Source organism: Macrobrachium nipponense, chromosome 42 (genome assembly GCF_015104395.2).
Source record: "Macrobrachium nipponense isolate FS-2020 chromosome 42, ASM1510439v2, whole genome shotgun sequence".
NCBI lineage: Eukaryota > Metazoa > Arthropoda > Malacostraca > Decapoda > Palaemonidae > Macrobrachium > Macrobrachium nipponense.
Genome location: NC_061103.1, coordinates 17,005,589 through 17,024,291, shown reverse-complemented (window position 1 = coordinate 17,024,291; position 18,703 = coordinate 17,005,589). Strand labels below are relative to the sequence as shown.

The 18,703-nt window shown below is 45.9% G+C and overlaps 1 protein-coding gene across 1 annotated transcript in view; it reads right to left on the bottom strand.

Annotated features, from left to right (window-relative positions):
* The window catches only part of LOC135213281 (putative glutathione-specific gamma-glutamylcyclotransferase 2), a 120,095-nt gene that overhangs the window by 29,961 nt on the left and 71,431 nt on the right, over positions 1–18,703 (bottom strand). The window lies entirely within an intron of this gene.

Below are 18,703 nucleotides of genomic sequence, written 5' to 3'. Positions count from 1 at the left end.
AGAAGGAAGTGAGAGTGGTTTGGTGAAGCCAAGAACCAGCAATAAAAAAGGGATTTTGACGTAAGGAAAAATCTATTTCTGGGCTCAGCTCGTGTCGCCAGCGAAATATCCTATAATCTATTATTTCTAGGGTAAATGTACTAACACATACCAGAGAATAAATAAAATAAAGAAAAAGGTCAGTATAACTGACTCGCTCACCCTCCAAGAGGATGTCGGTATGAACACTAGGCGAGTGAGACCACTACCACGAGCCAAATGCCAATAGAAATCTCCCACTACAAAAACCCTCCATGAGGGGAGCCGACCCACAGAGTGAGCAGCTCGTACTACTACTACTCCATCCCATGCTGCCGACTGCTGCGCCTCTGGTGGCCATCCTGAAGTTAGCAGACAATCTTGGGCGAAGGGATGGGTAGGGCGGGATTTCGCTGGCGACACGAGCAAAACCGACCCAGAAATAGATTTTTCCTTACGTCAAAAATCCCACCCTTTTCGTGGGCTCAGCTCGTGTCGCTGCGCGAAACCGTACCAGAGAAATAGCACAAGATTGAAAACAAAAATAATAAAATAAATTAGAATAAGTTTTCTCAAATAAAAAACAAAAATAATATAAAAAAGAAGATATTGCTAAAAAGATACATATACACAGTGATACAAAAATAGAAATATGCTTAAATTACACTTAATTCTAATCATGTTTCTTAACATAAGGTAATTTACATATATACAGAGGTAAAATGGCTTACATGTATCAAAATGGTATCTGTGTAAAGGCATGTATCAAAAATATTATAGCAATTAATATAATCCAATGAACAAATTAATCAACAATGATAATATATAAAGGAATGTATATGACTTAATATACAAAACCCGTAACCATTATAAATAAGATGTATCCCCTAGCATAAAAATAAAATAAGGGGGTAACATCCATGAGATCAATATCTATAATCATCTGTGAGTGTCCCTAGCAAAAATAAGGGCACCCCACTACACCATCATAAAAGCAGCTAAGACACAAGGTGAATGTAAATGAACAAGGCAGGAATAGACGAACTGTTGGGTGAGGCAGGTAGAAAGGAGGACTGAATCTTCTACTACCGATTAGCTAGAGTCAGGGGAAAACTAGTTTACCCGCTGCTACTGCTGAAAATTTCAGAGCTTCCAAGGACTTAAGGTAATGACGTTTGAACACTGTCGGCGATTTCCATCCGGTATACTTTTTCAACTCATCGAAGTTCATATGTTGGAAATAATTAATTGAGGTGGCTACTGCTCTGACATCATGTGCTTTCGGGAAAGAGTCAGGATTGGCTTGCTTAATAAAGTACAGGATTTGTTGCCTGATGCCTTTAATGGATAAAGTTCCACCTTTTTCCCTCTTAAAGAGGGGACCCGATGAGGATGAGGAGGTCCTGGACAGAAAGGCTCGTAAGGTTGAAACTGGGCAAAGAGATACATCTTGTGGAAGGGGTAGCACCTTCCAAGGTTCCCACCTCATCAAAGGATCTTCATTCTTTTGCTAAAAAGCTACGTTCCGGAGAAAGTAGGACTTCCCCTGTGGGAAGGAATTGAATATGATCCGGATCTCTGGATAAAGCCAACAGTTCTGAAATTCTTGCTCCTGAAGCTAAGCTTAATAAAAATAGGGTTTTTCTTAAGAGCATTATAAACGAGCATGTGTCATTATCGGTTTCTGAAGCCAGTTTTAGAACATCGTTTAAGAACCATGAAACCGACGTAGGCCTTACAGAAGGTCTAAGTCTAGCACATGCCTTAGGAATAGACGAGAAGTAGGAATCCGTCAAGTCTATGTTGAACCCAAATTGAAATATCTTTTTCAAGGCTGACTTGTTTGTCGTAATCGTGCTAGCTGCTAAACCTTTTCAAATAAGGATCTGAAAAAGGATATAGCTGAATTAACTGTCATGATTCTAATATCTGATTCTCTCAGGAAGATTGCTAACTTTTTGACAGCAGCATCATACTGTCTCAAAGTTGAATCCCTTTTATCGGATTCCAAGAAGAGAATATTCTGAGGGTCAATATTCGCATCTTTTTTTGCCGCAAACTTCATGAAATCCATAAAGTTAGGGTTTTGAGAATCCCTGAGGAAGCGAACACAGTCTTCGTTTGTACTGACTGGGAGAGCCTGGGATTGGGGATCCGAAGAGGACGAAGGCCCAGTTCCAGAATTAGGGGATACCAATTGCTCTTCGGCCAGTCTGGGGCTACTAGAGCCACTTGACCCTTGAATGTCCTGAGATTGTTTAAAACTTTCATGAGAAGATTCACTGGAGGGAAGACATAAATCTTCTTCCAGATGTTCCAGTCTAGAGCCAGGGCGTCCGTGGCATAGGCCAGAGGGTCCAGGTTGGGGGCTACATAACACGGCAGTTTGTGGTTCGCTTGAGATGCGAAGAGATCCACCTGTAGCCCTGGAACTCTTTGAAGGATCCATTGGAACGAACTGTTGTCCAGTGACATTCCGACTCTAGGGGCACTGATCGGGATAGCGCGTCTGCTATGACGTTTCTCACTCCAGCTATGTGAGTGGAGGAGAGATGCCAACTGAACTTGTCTGCCAGGGAGAAGATGGCTACCATGACATGATTTAGATGACGTGACTTGGAGCCTCCTCTGTTTATACAATGTACTACCACTGCGCTGTCCAGAACTAGCTTTATGTGGGAGTACTTTGGTGGGCGCAACTTTTTTAGAGTCAAGAACACTGCCATTGCCTCCAGTACGTTTATATGGAACTGACGGAACTGAGGTGACCAAGTTCCTTGAACCTTTTTGACCTGGGAATACCCTCCCCAACCGCTTAAGGACGCGTCTGTGTGGATGGTGATCCCTGGTGGAGGGAACTGAAGGGGTACTGACACTGACAAATTCTTGACTTTCGCCCACGGCCGAAGTCGATTCTTTAGAATCAGAGGGACTGAGGATAGTTTGTCCCTGGACCTGACATTTGCTCGTGAGCGCCAGATTCTGGTTAGGTCTTTCAGTTTGGCTTTCATTAAGACGTTCGTCACTGATGCAAACTGGAGAGAACCCAGGATCCTTCCCTGAGTCCTCCTTGACGCCAGTTTGTGACTTAGAAATTGCTTGACTGACTTCGCTATTTCTTTCCTTTTGGTTGATGGAATCGACAGAGTATGGGAGGATAGATTCCATTGAATGCCCAGCCACTGAAAGTTTGACTCTGGAGTGAGTTAAACTTGACTTGGTCCTGTTTATCTTGAAGCCTAGATATTCCAGGAACTGAATCACTTTCAGTGTAGCTCTGTTGCATTCCTCGACTGTTGAAGCCCAGATCAACCAATCGTCGAGATACGCTACTACCATAATCCTTGTGTCCTGAGTTGTTGCACTACCACTTCCGCTAGCTTCGTGAACACCCTGGGTGCCACGTTGAGTCCGAAGGGAACTACCTTGAAGGAGAATGTCTGGTCTCCTATCTTGAAACCCAGATACGGACGGAAGTGTCTTGCAATAGGGATATGATAGTAGGCGTCTGTAAGATCGATAGAGGTGGTGACGGCCCCACGGGGAAGTAAGGTCCGCACCTGCGAGATCGTGAGCATCTTGAACTTGTCGCAGCGGATGGCTAAGTTTAAGCGGGACAAGTCTAAGATTACCCTTCTTTTTTGTGAGCCTTTCTTTGGCACGCTGAACAAGCGACCTTGAAATTTTAATCTCTTGACTCTCGCTATAGCTCCTTTCTGAAGGAGGTCCTCCGCGTACTCTGTCAATTCCTTGGAAGGAAGTTGACGGAAAGGTCTGGATGAGGTGGCGGTTCGTCAACCAGCTCCAACCCAGGCCTTTTGACACTATGCTCTGAGCCCATTCGCTGAAGTTCCACCGGTGGCGAAAGTGAAACAGCCTCCCTCCTACCTGAAGTTCTTCATTGGTTCTGGTAACCGCCTCGGCCTCCTCTGAAGTGCTTTCCCCTATTAAAGGGGCCTCCGATCCTCTCCCACGAAAGGAACGCTTACCTCTCTGCCTCCTTACCCGAGCGGTCATACTTCTGTGAAGCTTGACTCTCGAAGGCTTGATTGTAAGCTGGAGAGATGGCGTAAGAGGTGGAGGGCTGAGGCTGAGGGGATATCACATAAATTGGCTGTGATTGAGCTTTAGAAGTGGAAGGTTGGGCTGTTTGCACTAAGGGCACCGCTGGAACTTGCTGAGGAAAGCGTGGCTGTTTTTTCTGGTAAGGTTGGAAACGCCTGGGTTTCCTCTGCCCCTTACCTTTCGCTGTTAGGTCTTGCCTCCTCTTAGCCGTAAGGCCCCAACGGTCCTTAAGGCTCTGGTTCAGCCTCGTAGCCTCTGACTGGACTTCCTTCACCATAGCTTCTGGGAAGAGATCTGCTCCCCAGATGTTAGACGAGAGTAACCTATTCGGCTCATGCCGAATGGTTGCCTCTTGTAGGACATGCTTCCTACAATTCGTTCTAGCAGTGGCAAACTCAAACATATCTGCCTGTACCGTTTGAGTCAGGGATTTGGTCATGATCTTAAAAAGCGGTTCTGAGCCATAGGCTATGGTTGCTACCTCGGTCATAGCCATAGAGTTAATTGATCTGGCTAATCGCGATTTCGCGTCAAATTCAGCCTGAATAAGGCTATCTGGGAGCCTGGGTAGCTTTTCACCAAACTGCTCCATAGCACAGTCCGGTTTGAGTTTGCCAGCTGAGAAGGTGTTCGGCAAGTCTTCCCACAATTCTCCGGCTGAGGGGAGTAACGGAGATGTGGGATCTGCTTCCTTCAATTGAGGTATGGGTTCCCCCTTCTGGGCCGCTGGGATGGTAGACCTCGCGATCTTTGTCAGGAACGGGAGCGGGGTACTCTCATCCATTGTGAAAATGGTAAAGGGACTCTTAAAAGGTTGTATCTTGGTATTAGAACAATCCATGTCCTCTAAACACCTGAGCCATTCTCTCTGAGCCTGGTCTCGTGAATAGAGGACTGTCTCCTTTGGTACCCTATCATCCCGAACCATGGCTGAAGCTGTGAGCCTTGCGTAGCCTATGAACGGAGGCTGGAGGTCTTCCGGGTAGAACTCGAAGTCCTCTATCCTTCGAGTTCCAAATTCCGGTATAGAAATGAGACCGTCTTGGAAGGGGGCGTATGACGCTACTCTCCATGGGTTGTTCATCGAGAACGGAGGTAGCGAGTCATACGGAGGAAGCTGAGTTCCACTCGTATTGGAAAGTGGAGGAGAGGCTAGAGGGGCTTCTCTCAGTCCGGCTATAATGGAGTCTTGGGAAGTAATCCTATCCGACAATCGAGAGATCATTTGTTCCATGCTACTCTTTAGGGACCCAACCAGGTCGCCCACCTGTTGCAACAGGCTAGCATTGGAGTCCAAAGCCGGAGCTGCTGCGGAGGTGGAGGGGTGGCTCTGAATCGGAACCAAGGGTAGCGGAACTGGTGACTCTGCCGGAGTGCGAGATCTCTCTCTGGAGGATTTACTCCTCGAGGACTTAGAACCGGAGCTAGAAGCTTTAGACCTGTCTGCTCCGGGATTCCCAGCCGGAGACTTACGCGAGGAGGATGAAGCCGAAGTCGTCTTCTTAGACGACGACGACGTCTTAGTCAAGGATTTCACTGCTTGACCCTTGACCTTAGGTCTAACCGAAGCGTCAGGAGGAGTATACAATTCATCACCTGTAAAGCCTTGGAAGGATGGAGAGGTTGCAGGAGTAGAAGAAACAGTTACGCCCAAGGGTGACCCTTGGTTGTCCACCTTACCTACCTCGACCAACAGGTCGTCTACACCTACCATAGGTTCCACATTAATATCTAAAGTCGCGACGTCCGTGGAGATATCCTGGTCTTGGTCAGTTAATGAGGCAGCCAGCTGTTGTTGGATGAAGGCGATAGTCGGGGCCGCCTCTACTGGGTCGACGTATCCTGTCGCCTTGCCTCCGGGGAAGATTAATACCGCCAACCGCTTCTCTAGGATGTAGGGCATACCCTTGGCGGCGTTCTTCCCAAAACCGCCGACCCAGGCCCGCAGGGTTGCCAGTGCGGTATCCCTCACTGCCGGCGCCTGGAAGAGAGGGCGTAGATTAGATTTAAGAATCACTTAAACTAAAACTTAAAGTATAACTTAAACTTAGATGCCTTAAGTTAAAGTGAATGATGAAAACTTAAGCACTAAAACAGAAGCGGAGCAGCTACCGGAGATGGAATACTTACCCCGTCTAAAAGCTGGCTCACCAGATCGTAACATATGGTACACGTCTCATGGTACCAGACCTGGATGTCCCCGTGCGGAGTCGCGCATGGAGCATGGACCGGCAAACTTCGTGTCCACATGGTCCTGAAGTGTGGCGGCGCATCCGGATGCTCACAGTTGGTGGCCTGTAAGTGGGAAGACACATGAGTATCTTAAAGAATATCACTTACAGGCTAAAGGACAGAAGAACTCCGTTGCATGCCGGAGCTCGGAAAAAATTTGGGCATAACCCCTCCCTGCTTCGCCTGAATAGGCTATAATCCCGGAGAGATCCGGTAAGACATGTAAGGGAGGGGGGAATGGTTTAAGGTACTTAAGATAAACTTATAGTTAATCTAATAACACTTAAACCTAAAACTCAAACGAACCGGACCAAGTCCAGTGCGTAGCGGAGTGTAGAAACTCAGCAATACGGTAAGGTTAGCAGGGACCCACTGTATGTTCCGGTCCACTCTACTGGGTGGACTAACATCTTTCCGCTGGATGCCAGGACTCCGATCAGGAAAGGAGCCCTAGTAAGGTGGGAAAGAGCGAGAAGACATACAGGCACGAGCTAGCACGGAGCGACAAGGTAGCAACGGATGGGGGGAAAGGCCAGTACCTCCCACCACGTTACCACCCGGCCGGACCGAGAAGCTGGAGAGGTCGAGTCCAGTCTGGGTCTGTCCCGTCTCCCTAGCCCCTCCGCCTGGGGGGAGAGAGGGAGGCAGGCTCGGGTATGTGGAGCGAGCATGGGCAGACCGACCCACCCTCCCCCGACTCTATGGAAGAGCGGGAGGGGGGGGAAGGTGACTGGGCAGGCGTCTGGCTGTCTCGTGATCACGTAGTGACCACGAGGCGGTAAGACCAAAACAAGACAACTAAGCCTAGGACAAACCAACTGATCAGAGAAATGCTATCGGGAAGCAACTGAACTGAAAAGCGGTAGCATATAGGCCCACTGGGCCAAAACCAACTGATCAGAGAGATGCTATAGGGAAGCAACCAAACTGATGAGCGGTAGTATAGGCTCAATGAGCCAGGACCTAGGCTAAGCCAGACGCCTAACTAACCTAACTATAACAAAATACATAGTATAATTAAATAAAAATAAAAGAAAGAAAGCAATATAGTAGGAGAAAAAACCCAGGAGTGTACGACTAACCCGAAGGTAAGTCTACCACTCAAAGCTAGTCAGAGGCCGATACTAAGAGCCGGGACTAGGGTCTGGATAGAAGAAGCCTACATAAGGTAAAAGACATGCATGCATGACAAACCTGAGTAGACAGTACCCTAAGTAAAACGGATAATTAATATAGAGCGTACACAGATAAGGGGATGTTCTAGGTATGGGAGACCAAGAACGAACCCACCACGAGGCAGAACCATGCTGCCATGCTTCCGACCCAGAGTTCGTATTTATACCTAAAAAACGGCAAATACTGACTCAGGGCCGGAAAAAACCAACTAACCATAAATACTGAGTACTTAACTTAGCTGCTGCGATAGCTGCACGCTCCATTATAGATAAATCCAACGAAAGGGCACAAAAAACACAGAGAAAAATAGCACGTGTGACTGGTGTGCGCTAACGAAAAGGATGACCACCAGAGGCGCAGCAGTCGGCAGCATGGGATGGAGTAGTAGTAGTACGAGCTGCTCACTCTGTGGGTCGGCTCCCCTCATGGAGGGTTTTTGTAGTGGGAGATTTCTATTGGCATTTGGCTCGTGGTAGTGGTCTCACTCGCCTAGTGTTCATACCGACATCCTCTTGGAGGGTGAGCGAGTCAGTTATACTGACCTTTTTCTTTATTTTATTTATTCTCTGGTATGTGTTAGTACATTTACCCTAGAAATAATAGATTAAAGGATATTTCGCGCAGCGACACGAGCTGAGCCCAGAAATCCTATGAACAGACAAGTTCTTCTTGAATGCCAAGGAGGAGCTTAGTCCTCTAATGCTCTTGCACGCACAGTATTGGCAGTAAAAACTAATGATAAGGAGTAGACATGTTTAATCACTTCACATAACCTAAATAAAATGGTAGAATTCCTGGACACTTCTTTCTTTACCTGCCCTGTGCTAACAAAAAGTCTTTGGCACCCCGGTCTAAGGTGTCCAGTCCTTATTAGGTAACCACGCAGTGTGATGACAGTACAAAGAAGTAATTCATCTACATTGTTGTCAACAAAATTCCCTAGGGAAGGGATAGAAAAGGAGGCAAATCTGTCATCATGAAGAACCAAGGGAATTTGAGCCTCGGCAACAATTCCGGGACAAATTCGACGGCTACAGACCCCCAACCCCCGGTATGTTTTACATCAAAAGCCAGGCCATGGAGTTCAACCACTCTTTGAAGCCAAGACTAGAAGGAAAACTGTCTTGAAAGTCAAATCTCTGTCCAATGACTGACATAGTGGTTCATATGGGGCTCGAATCAGACTACTTAGCACCAGAGTCAGCTCCCAGGCAGGAAGTTTGAGTTCTCTATGAGAACAGGACTGCTCAAAACTTTTGAGCAGCATAGAGATTTCCCAAGATGAAGTTAGGTTCACATTCCTCAGACAAAGAACCAATCCCAAGGCAGCCCTGTAGCCCTTACTAGCAGAAACAGAAAGGTATTTTCTGCTCTGAGGAAGATCAGTAAATCAGCTATCTGCCGAATAGAAGTTCTGAGTGGAGCGAAACCCCATCAGTGACACCAATCAGTAGACAGCCCATTTTCCCTGGTACACAGCTAAAGAAGATCTCCTGAAATAACCAGACATCTGTGTCACTGCTCTGTGAGAAAAGCATCTCACTCGCAAGAGATGCTGGATAGTCTCCATCCGTGAAGAGATAGAGATCCTACCGATTGATGGTATCTCTCTACATGAGGTTGACAGAGGAGATTGTGCCAAGGTGGTATTTCTCTTGAGACCACTAAGAGCAGAGATAGCAAAACTGGAAACCACTCTGCTTCAGGCCACAAAGGAGCTACTAAGGTCATCCTGAAATTCTGGGGAATCATTACTCTGTTCAGGACATGACGGAGCAGGCAAAAAGGGGTAAGGCGTAGAAAATCCAGATTGACCCAAGGCTGTTGAAGGGCGTCCTCTGGCTCAGCAAAAAGATCTGGAACTACTGAACAATGGACCTCTAGCTACCTGTTGAACCTTGTTGCAAAGAGGTCTATCACTGGTCTCCCACACAGATGAAAAAGCCTGTCTGCTATCTCCTGACAGAGACCACTCTGACCCTAAAACCTGTCCCTGACAACTTAGCTTGCCAGCCACTACATTCCTTTTGCCTGGAATGTGACTGGCCATGAGGTGCACTAAGTTGTCGATGGCCCACTGATGCAACTGGACTGTTATCAAGTGAAGCTGGCATGAAACTAGTGCCCCTGTTTGTTTACATAACCTACCAATGTATTGTTGTCTGACATCAGAACAACGGAGTGCCCCATTACCCTATCTTGAAACTCCTGAAGTGCTAGGAAGGCTGCTTTCAACTCTAGCATGCTGATGTGAAGTTGACTGTCCTGAGGACTCCACATAACAGAAGTCAGGAGATCTAGATGTGCTCCCAAACACTCAGAAAAGGCTGGAGGGGACAAATGAAGAGGCACTCCATTCGGTTTTTGTCGTTCAACTCCCATAGGAGGTCGCTTCTTAATTCTATCGACAAAGGGACCTGTAGCTGAAGAGGATCCCTTGGAAGAGACCAAAATCCCTTCAGCCTCCATTGCAGGGATCAAAGATGTAGACGGCCATGAGGGACCAGCTTCTCCAGTGAAATCAAAAGGCCTAGGATCACTCACCACTGCTGAGCTGGTTTTTTCCATTCAGACAGGAAGGAGCGAGCCACTGCCCTGAACTTCTCAATCCTGTGGTCCGGTGGGAAGACTCTCAATGAGGTTGTGTCAAAGATCATTCCCAGGTAAAGAATTCTTTGACTGGGATGAAGATTGGACTTTTCTAAATTTATCACGAAGCCTAAGCTATGAGAAAATTGGAGAAGGCATTCCCTGCCTCAATGACTGAGTCCATGGGATTGGAGCAAGGTAACTCAAAAGATGTTTTTGAGTCATTCCTCGGTCCCAGCAAGGCATCTACCTATACCTGCTAGGACAATAGCAGGAGTCACAGTGTTGTCCTTTCTCTAAACTTGCACATGATGAACTGGACAAGAAGAAGGAACTACACACTCTAGAGTTCCTCTAAGAATGAGATTCTTGAAGGCAAGTGGCTAACAGATGAGACACACCACCCACAAGAACACGTACATGCACAGGAGAGTTATGGCTGTGGTCTGAAGGTGAAGAGGATATTGGCCCTTTATTTCTTGGGGAAAGGATCAGCAATGAAGTCTTTAATCCTCCAAAGTCTGACAGGGCAAGAACAGGAGGAGAAGACCAAGAAGATTAAGAAGGAGATCCACACCGCTTCCTCTTAATAACGCAGCTGTACCTCTCTCTAAAGACCAAGTCAATTTTGCCAAACATAGCTTGTACTACAAGAGTTCGCAGTAGGGGTGGCAGCAGATGACGTCACGGAAGCAGACAAAATTTGTACACGAGTTGTTTGCACTGCTGTAGCCTGAATGGGAGGCAACAAGATGAAGTGTAGTATGTAGTAAATACCAATTGTATTGCGCTAGATGGTGTAGTGCAAGACCGAGCAGAAAGGAGGCCAGGAGGGCTGGGAACTGTCATTGTGGCCAACACTGGGATACAATTAGACATGAAGTGGAGTAATAGGCCATATAAAGTTGGTACCCCTGATAGGCCTACAGGGGCCCAAATGACTGATATCTTCTGCGCATCCAAACCTGAAACGGGAAAAAGATGGCACTGCCCTCCACCCTCCCAGGTGGAGAAACATTCCCCCCGAAGAAAGACGGGGCAGCATGAGACATAAAATCTGATCTCTCTCCCTAAACTTCCAAAGGCAAATCAGTCCGAGGAAGCAAGGAAATGTGAAAAAGGGCAGATGGCTAGACCAGGGCATTTCCTCTGTACCTTCCTCCTGGTCCTCTATGGCCATGGGCTCCCGGTGCAGGCTGATGGCCGCCACCTCCTCCATCATGTCATTGCACAAGCCCTCTTTGTCCTCCGGGGGGGCTTAGGTCTCTTGGCGGATCCACTCTATGATGGGAGCCGCTACTTCCACCGGTACTGCTGCCGAAACCTTAGCGTTCGGGTAGAGGAGGGAGCACATCTCCTCTGACAGCACGTAGGGTTGGCCAGCTCCCACGTTCCTTCCGAACCCCCCTACCCAGGCCTTAAGGGTCGACATCAAGGAGGCCTTGAGCGTCAGATCAACCTGTAAGAGATAATCAAATCAGGTTCCCCAGTGTCGGGGACTTTTCCATGTTATCTAGTTTGACTATTCGCAACCGATATTTGTAACATAGAATTCAGAGTAACAATGAGGCAAGGATGCTACCTATCAACTCATCTGTTACGTTCCTAACAAGGCCATAACACATCATGCAGGCTTCTGGGTGCCAGACCACGCGTCCCTCCAGGTGGATGGCGCAGCTGGCATGAGACCGGCAGACCTCATGCCCATACGGTTTATACAGGATGGCTGGGCACCCCACCTCCTGGCAGCAAACCATCTGTAAGTCGGAAAGATACATGAGTATCGTCAAATAATGCCGCCGGAGTTAATTCTGTCGGTATGAGTACACTTAAACTAGTTACCTAACCAGCTAAAGGTAATATCGACTATAATCTTCAAGTTACTTGTTATTAATAAAGCTCTGGATGTCTCCACCTGCTCCGGAATCCATACTTTGGGTATCGCCAAAGCTATAACTGGGGGAGTGGGCCTGATACGAGCAGAACAGGGAAACAAGACAAAACCTAAACCTGAGTCTGATCGCACCGGAGTAGAGTAGCAATACCCAACCAATTGGAGGTGCATCCTCTGAGCCCAGCTCCGCCCCCACCGGAGTGGGCAGCAGCGATAACATAGAAGACGGAATACAGAGCGGCGGGAACAACGGTACGTAGAACTCCGGTGTATACATCCTGGTGCATGTGATGGTAGACCACACTCCGCCGGAATAAACACAGGCCCGGAGACATACCAACAGAAGCTACATAATAAAATTTTCTTAGTATTAAGCTCTGAATGTCTCCGCCTACTCCGGAATCCATAATCTCGTTATCACAATAGCTATAACCAGCGGGGTTGGCCTGATACAAGCAGAACAGGGAAAATAGGTAAAACCTAAGCCTGAATCTGATCGCACCGGAGAAGAGTAGCAGTTCCAAGTCAATTAGAAACGCATCTCTAAGCCTAGTTCCGCCCCACTGGAGTGGGGAAGCAGCGATAACACTAGAGAAGTACGGAAAACAGAGCGGCGGAACAGCGGTATGTAAATTCCGGCATATAGCCTCCTGGCGGGTGTGATGGTAGACTACACCTCGCCAGAAAAAACACAGGCCCGGAGACATACCAACAGAGATTACATAATCTACTAATCCCCCAATCTCCTCCGACTAATCCCCAGGACCGTGCTCTATGCTCTAGCTGTTGTTCATCGGTAGGATTACTTGGGCAGCGAGCTAACAAAGCAGCGCCAGAACGAGTCTGGGACGGGGGGGGGGAGTGTCTGGAGGAGTGTGGACGAGTCGTGATCGCCTGACCACAGCAACCGATCAGTGAATACCACTTCTCGAGAAGCCGTTAACTAGCCAACTACTAAAGGGGGCAGAAGACGGTAGGCCAACTGACACCCTAAAGGGAGCAATGGCCCAGGCTATACTCAACAAAAATAATTCATAAAATAATTGATGAGGAATTATTGGAAGTACTGACGAAAAAAGGGGGGGGGGGGGGGGGGAGAGAAAACCGCACCCAGCTAAGATCCCAGCCCAACCCTCCGAAATCTGTACAGATCCGGTCAGGTAGGCTAGGATGGCTCCTATAAGGACGTCATGAAGAGGACGCCTAGAACCTAACTCAACCCTCCAAAATCAAATCTACCGATCTGGTCAGGTAAGACAGGCCTAGCCCCTACATACATAACAAGAGAGGAACTCTCTAGTCCTGGGCCACCCCCCAAGCAAACATATCTGCCTGGTCGGGTTGGCAGTACAAGAAGCCACTAAGGGTGGTGGGATATACTCAGTCTGCCTAGCCTACCCTCCAAAACCTAGCCTAGGTCTGGTCGGATACGCTAGGGTAGGACATCGTGAAGAACTTCCAACCTCATCAAATAGCAATACAAAACTATAATCGAAAACTAAACTAGAAATATACATGCATGAGTACTGCGAATGAATGAGGAATCTTTACCTCTAAGAAAAAAATTGGCGTACCGCTAGGCTAGCCCAGGATGCCAAAAACACAATACTCGTGCATAACGTTATGAAGCATATCACCGTACGCACGAAAGGGAACCAACGCGCTCCTGAGGGACTGATGATAACGAAAAAGGCTCTATAATAGGCTAATAACGTAACATCAAACCGTAAAAAACAAAGCCTCAGTATATGTCAGGAGCGAGACGGGCCCTATAATAGGTTAATAACGTTAGGATCAAACTAAAGAATACGAAAACAGTAGCATATACAGTGAAGTGCTAAATGGTGGATAAAATACACAGCGAGGTAAAATCTGATATAATCGCGCACGCCGCCAACCATGCATCCAAAATGGCGGATCGTAAGAGCATCATACCCGGCTCCCAAGAACAAGAGACATAAAATAAGGGCCAAATATGGATGCATCATTGCCCTAACATGTTCAAAAACGATAAATGGAATACAGTGGTACCTCGAGATACGAAATTAATCCGTTCCGAGCGGCCTTCGTATAATGAGTTTTTCGTATCTTGGAACACATTTTACATGTAAAATGGCTAATCCGTTCCAAGCCCTCCAAAAACACCCCATTAAATTTCATAATAAAGCTAAATTGACCTATAAACAATGAAATGCTACAACAATTTGGACCATTCAATACCTAAATTAAGACTAAAAATGTAAAACCTGTAAATAAAGTGTATATTAGTGTACAAGAAATATTATTACTGTAATGTAAAATGTGGAAGATTACCTTTCGAGTGAGGCTATCTCCGAAAGTGGCGACAGAGGAGGAGGAGGAGGAGGAGGAGGACAAACGGCAGATAACGTACGTACGTACGTACACTTAACTTTACGAAAACACATAAAAAATTTAAGGAAAACTATAAAACTAAAATTTACGAAACACATTAACAAAACTGTAACACTTAACTTACAAAAATCTAAAAATTAAATTTTTTTTCTTCTTCTTTTTATTTTTAACTTTTTTTTTTTACTTTTACGTAGTTTTTTTTTTTTTTTTTTTTTTTAAAGAATTTCAACTTCATCACCACTTTCAACGTTCTGTTTTTCATCACTTGGTTCTTCCTTTTTGCTTTCAACTTTCTGTTTTTTATCACTTGGTTCTTCCTTTTTGCTTACTCCTGCTAATGCTGAAGGCCTCTTTAAAAAATAACGATCCAAGGAAGATTGCTTCTGCCTACTTTTCACAATGTTCCTGAAACTACTCAGGCAAACGTCATCGAACTGCGCAAGCATACGACCTGTGTGAGCCTTTTCGGGGTGTCTTTTTTCGATAAACCATTGCACTTTATGAAAAGCGGCTAAGACATCCTTAATTTCTGCCGTTGTCATAGGCTCCTCCTCCTCTTCATCGCTGCTGCTAGAGAACTCCTCTTGAACGAAGTTATGTTGCATGGCCTCCAACTCCTTCAGGTCATCCGTCGTAAGCTCCTCTTGGTGCTCCTCGAGAAGGTCGTTGATGTCGTCCTCGTCGACGACCAGCCCCATGGACTTGCCGAGTGCAACGATCTCGTTAAGATCTGGTTGGGAAACAAGTTTCGGGATCGTCAACTGTTTCGGACTCAGCAGCACCAGCTTCGCCCACGTCGAATCCCTCGAAGTCTCGGGCGGATACGGCATCAGGCCAGAGTTTCCTCCACGAGGAATTCAAGGTTCGCCTCGAAACCTCCTGCCAAGCTTGGTCGATGAGTCGGATGCAAATGACGATGTCGAAATGCTCCTTCCAAAATTCACGCAAGGTGAGGTTTGTGGTATCGGTGATGTCGTAACATCTTTTGAAAAGATGTTTCGTGTACAGCTTCTTAAAGTTCGCTATCACTTGCTGGTCCATGGGCTGGAGGAGAGGGGTGGTGTTGGGCGGAAGAAAAAGAATCTTAACGAAGGAATACTCCGCTAGGATATCTTCCTCGAGGCCAGGAGGGTGGGGAGGGGCATTGTCCAACACCAGCAGACATTTCAGGGGGAGGCGCTTCTCTTGCAAAAAAACTCTTCACAGTCGGGCCGAAACACAGATTTACCCACTCGGTGAACAAAAGCCTCGTTACCCAGGCTTTTGCATTAGCCCTCCACATCACTGGAAGTTTCTCCTTCAACACTTTGTGGGCCTTGAAGATGCATGATGGGAGGGAGGCTGTCCAATTAGAGAGAAGGATCTCATGGCTTGGCTAGCATCAGGAACCAATGGCAGAGCAGGTGGATGGTGGCGAGTCTACTATAACTAAGATGGCGGCGTGCGGCGCAAGTTTCAAAATTGTTATGGGGCGAATCTCGGACTTTCAGAAACCTTTCGTATCTTGAAAACTTTTCGTATGTAGAGCAGTAAAATTTTTCGTGTTAGCTTTCGTATCTCGAGTTTTTCGTAAGTTGAGCCTTTCATATCTCGAGGTACTACTGTACTCAACTTAGATGAAGAAGCTTCTTGATCAAGGGAAGACATGATTCTTTGCAAAAAACACTTCCTGGAGACAGCGAAAACGGTGCATGCAGACACAGTGAGTGCTCTTTCAGGAATGAGGGTTTCTGGCAGAGGTAGTAGTAGCGAGCGGAAGGTAGACGTTGTAACGGCACATCTCTAGAAGGGGATTTTGAGAGAGGAGACTTCTAACTGGCAAAGCATCTGTGATAGTGGCTTCCACTCGCCCCGGTGCTATACCGACACCCTATGAGGGTGAGCGAGCTGGAGGTAGTAACTCCAGCATTCCATATGGCTTTTTTCTCTGGTATATTTAGCATTTATTTATACCTAGAAATGAGTTCTATAGGGACATTTCACCAGCCGACACAGGTCGAGCCCAGAAATGGGTAGATATGGTCCCTAGAGAAATCAGGGGATACATGAGTCCATGAATGTCAAAAATGCAAATATGGGAATCCACTGTAAAACTTATTTCCAAGAGAGTAGAGTAATTTATTCCAGTAGCAAAACCCTGAAAAGACCTAAGAGAAGCCAATAACAATAGTACTCTTTAACCAACTGTGAATGTAAAGTTCTTGAAAAAATTGTCAATGCCAATCTAGCATGGTACAGTATAAGGAAATCTATAACCATACTTCCACCCCAATATGAATCTCCAAACAATAGATCAACCTTACATGCATCAACCCATTTCGAAAACCTTATCCACGGTGGTTTTGCTTCCTTAGAGAAGTTAATTGGTTCTGATTCTGGTTACTTTGGCTCAACTTAACCAATTTTGGTCAGTGGCCTCCAAGCATGAGGATTTTCCAGTATACAGGCAGTCCCTGCTTATCGGCAGTATCAGTTTTTGGTTTTACGATGCTTGATTAATGTCATCATTAACCAGATTTTTGGTGCTGGTAAGCAATTTTCAGCACTGGTGGGCAGTTCATTGGCATCGGTAGGCAGTTAATCGGTATTAGTAAACAATTTACCAGCAACAATCAGCCCTTACAGTGTTGTAAACACCATTCATTACCATAGTTACTGTGATATTCCAGTTATTGGTTGTTTGTTTGTTTTTTGTATGGTGTTTTTACGTTGCATGGAACCAGTGGTTATTCAGCAACGGGACCAACGGCTTTACATGACTTCCGAACCACATCGAGAGTGAACTTCCATCACCAGAAATACACATCTCTCACTCCTCAATGGAGTGGCCGAGAATCGAACCTGCGACCACCGAGGTGGGACACAAACACCATACCAACCACGCCACTGAGGCTCTTCCAGTTATCGATGATTTTTAGTTATCAGCACTCGGCTGGGAACAGAAACCCCACCATTAACTGGGGACTGCCTCCTGTATTTGCTTCCAGACCAGTCCTAAAAGACCTTCACATAAATTAATTCAAGCTTAGAGCAGTATACATACTGTACCTGGGTCTATGTGCCTTTGCTAGTCACTTTTCGGGTAAGATTGTCAGCATCATGAGTAACAACTCTACCACAGTTGTATCTTTGAGGAACTAGGGAGGTTCAAGATCCAGCTTGCAGTGGCCATTTTTGTCTGGGTAGAAGATAACCCCCAGGCCATTAATGTGTGGTGGCAAACTCTCTGAGCTGACAAAATCAAATTCTATCTGTAAACAGTTGCTGTACCTAGATGACTGTATGCTTTCTAGCAACTTTGGCCGACTCCTGACTGGATCTATTTGTGAATCATCTTATTCTTAAAGTTCCAGTCTACTAGTCTGTTCTAACCAACTAGCAGCATGGAAAGCTAAAACTTTTATATTCCATCCAACATCTTGGGAATTCTTCCAGTTCTACTGAAAGCTCAAGACTTCAAACCATGCCTTTGTGTATACTATCACTTTCTGATTTGGTAGGCACTCCCCAGAGCTTATCCAGACAGCAGAAGCATCGGCAATAGCACTAATTAAGGAAATAATACCAGACCCTTTATATGCTGGACTTCACACTTGGAACTTATCAAGAAAGGTGTAACTCAGAAAGAATTTTTAGCAAAAGCTATTGAATTCCCTCCCTCATCATGCAGAACATCAGCCACCTACATAATTGCTGTTTTAGAAAGGGCTATGATCTTGTAAAAGTTATTGTTCACATCACGCTCAACATTTTGTATTCTACTTTTTTTTTGTTGCCATAGAGACTACAGAAGAAATTATCCTACGAATCAATGAATCTTGTTTACAGTCAAACCTCGGTTTTCATAAGCCTCTCTTTTCATACGTTTCAGTTTTCGTAGACTTTTTGCTATGAAATTTTGTCTCAGTTATAATACGTTTTCTCAGTTTACATACACTCAGAAAGGCTCCATCTGAGGCACAGCGTGTGACCGGGCCCCGTATCAAGCACCCAAACAAAGCATCCCATCTTCTTTCATGACCCATTCTGCTTTTGTGTTCATTGTTTTTGTGCTTTTTTTTATTAGAGCGCAACTGCTAAGTAAGCCATTATGGGGCCAAAGAACGTCCCAAGTAATAGCCCTTGTGTAAAAATGATGAGATACACTATATCTTAAGAAAGAACTTGTAGCAAAGTGTTGGAGAAGTTGAATGCTGATATCAGTGGGAAAATGCCTACAACAAGCACTGCTGTTATTGAATTTAAGGCCAGCAGAAGCTGGTTTGTAAAATTCAGAAAACAAATGGGCATACATAATGTGCCTATTTCAGGGATTAAGGACATGTTTGCAAAGTGGAATGATGGAAAAAATTGTGG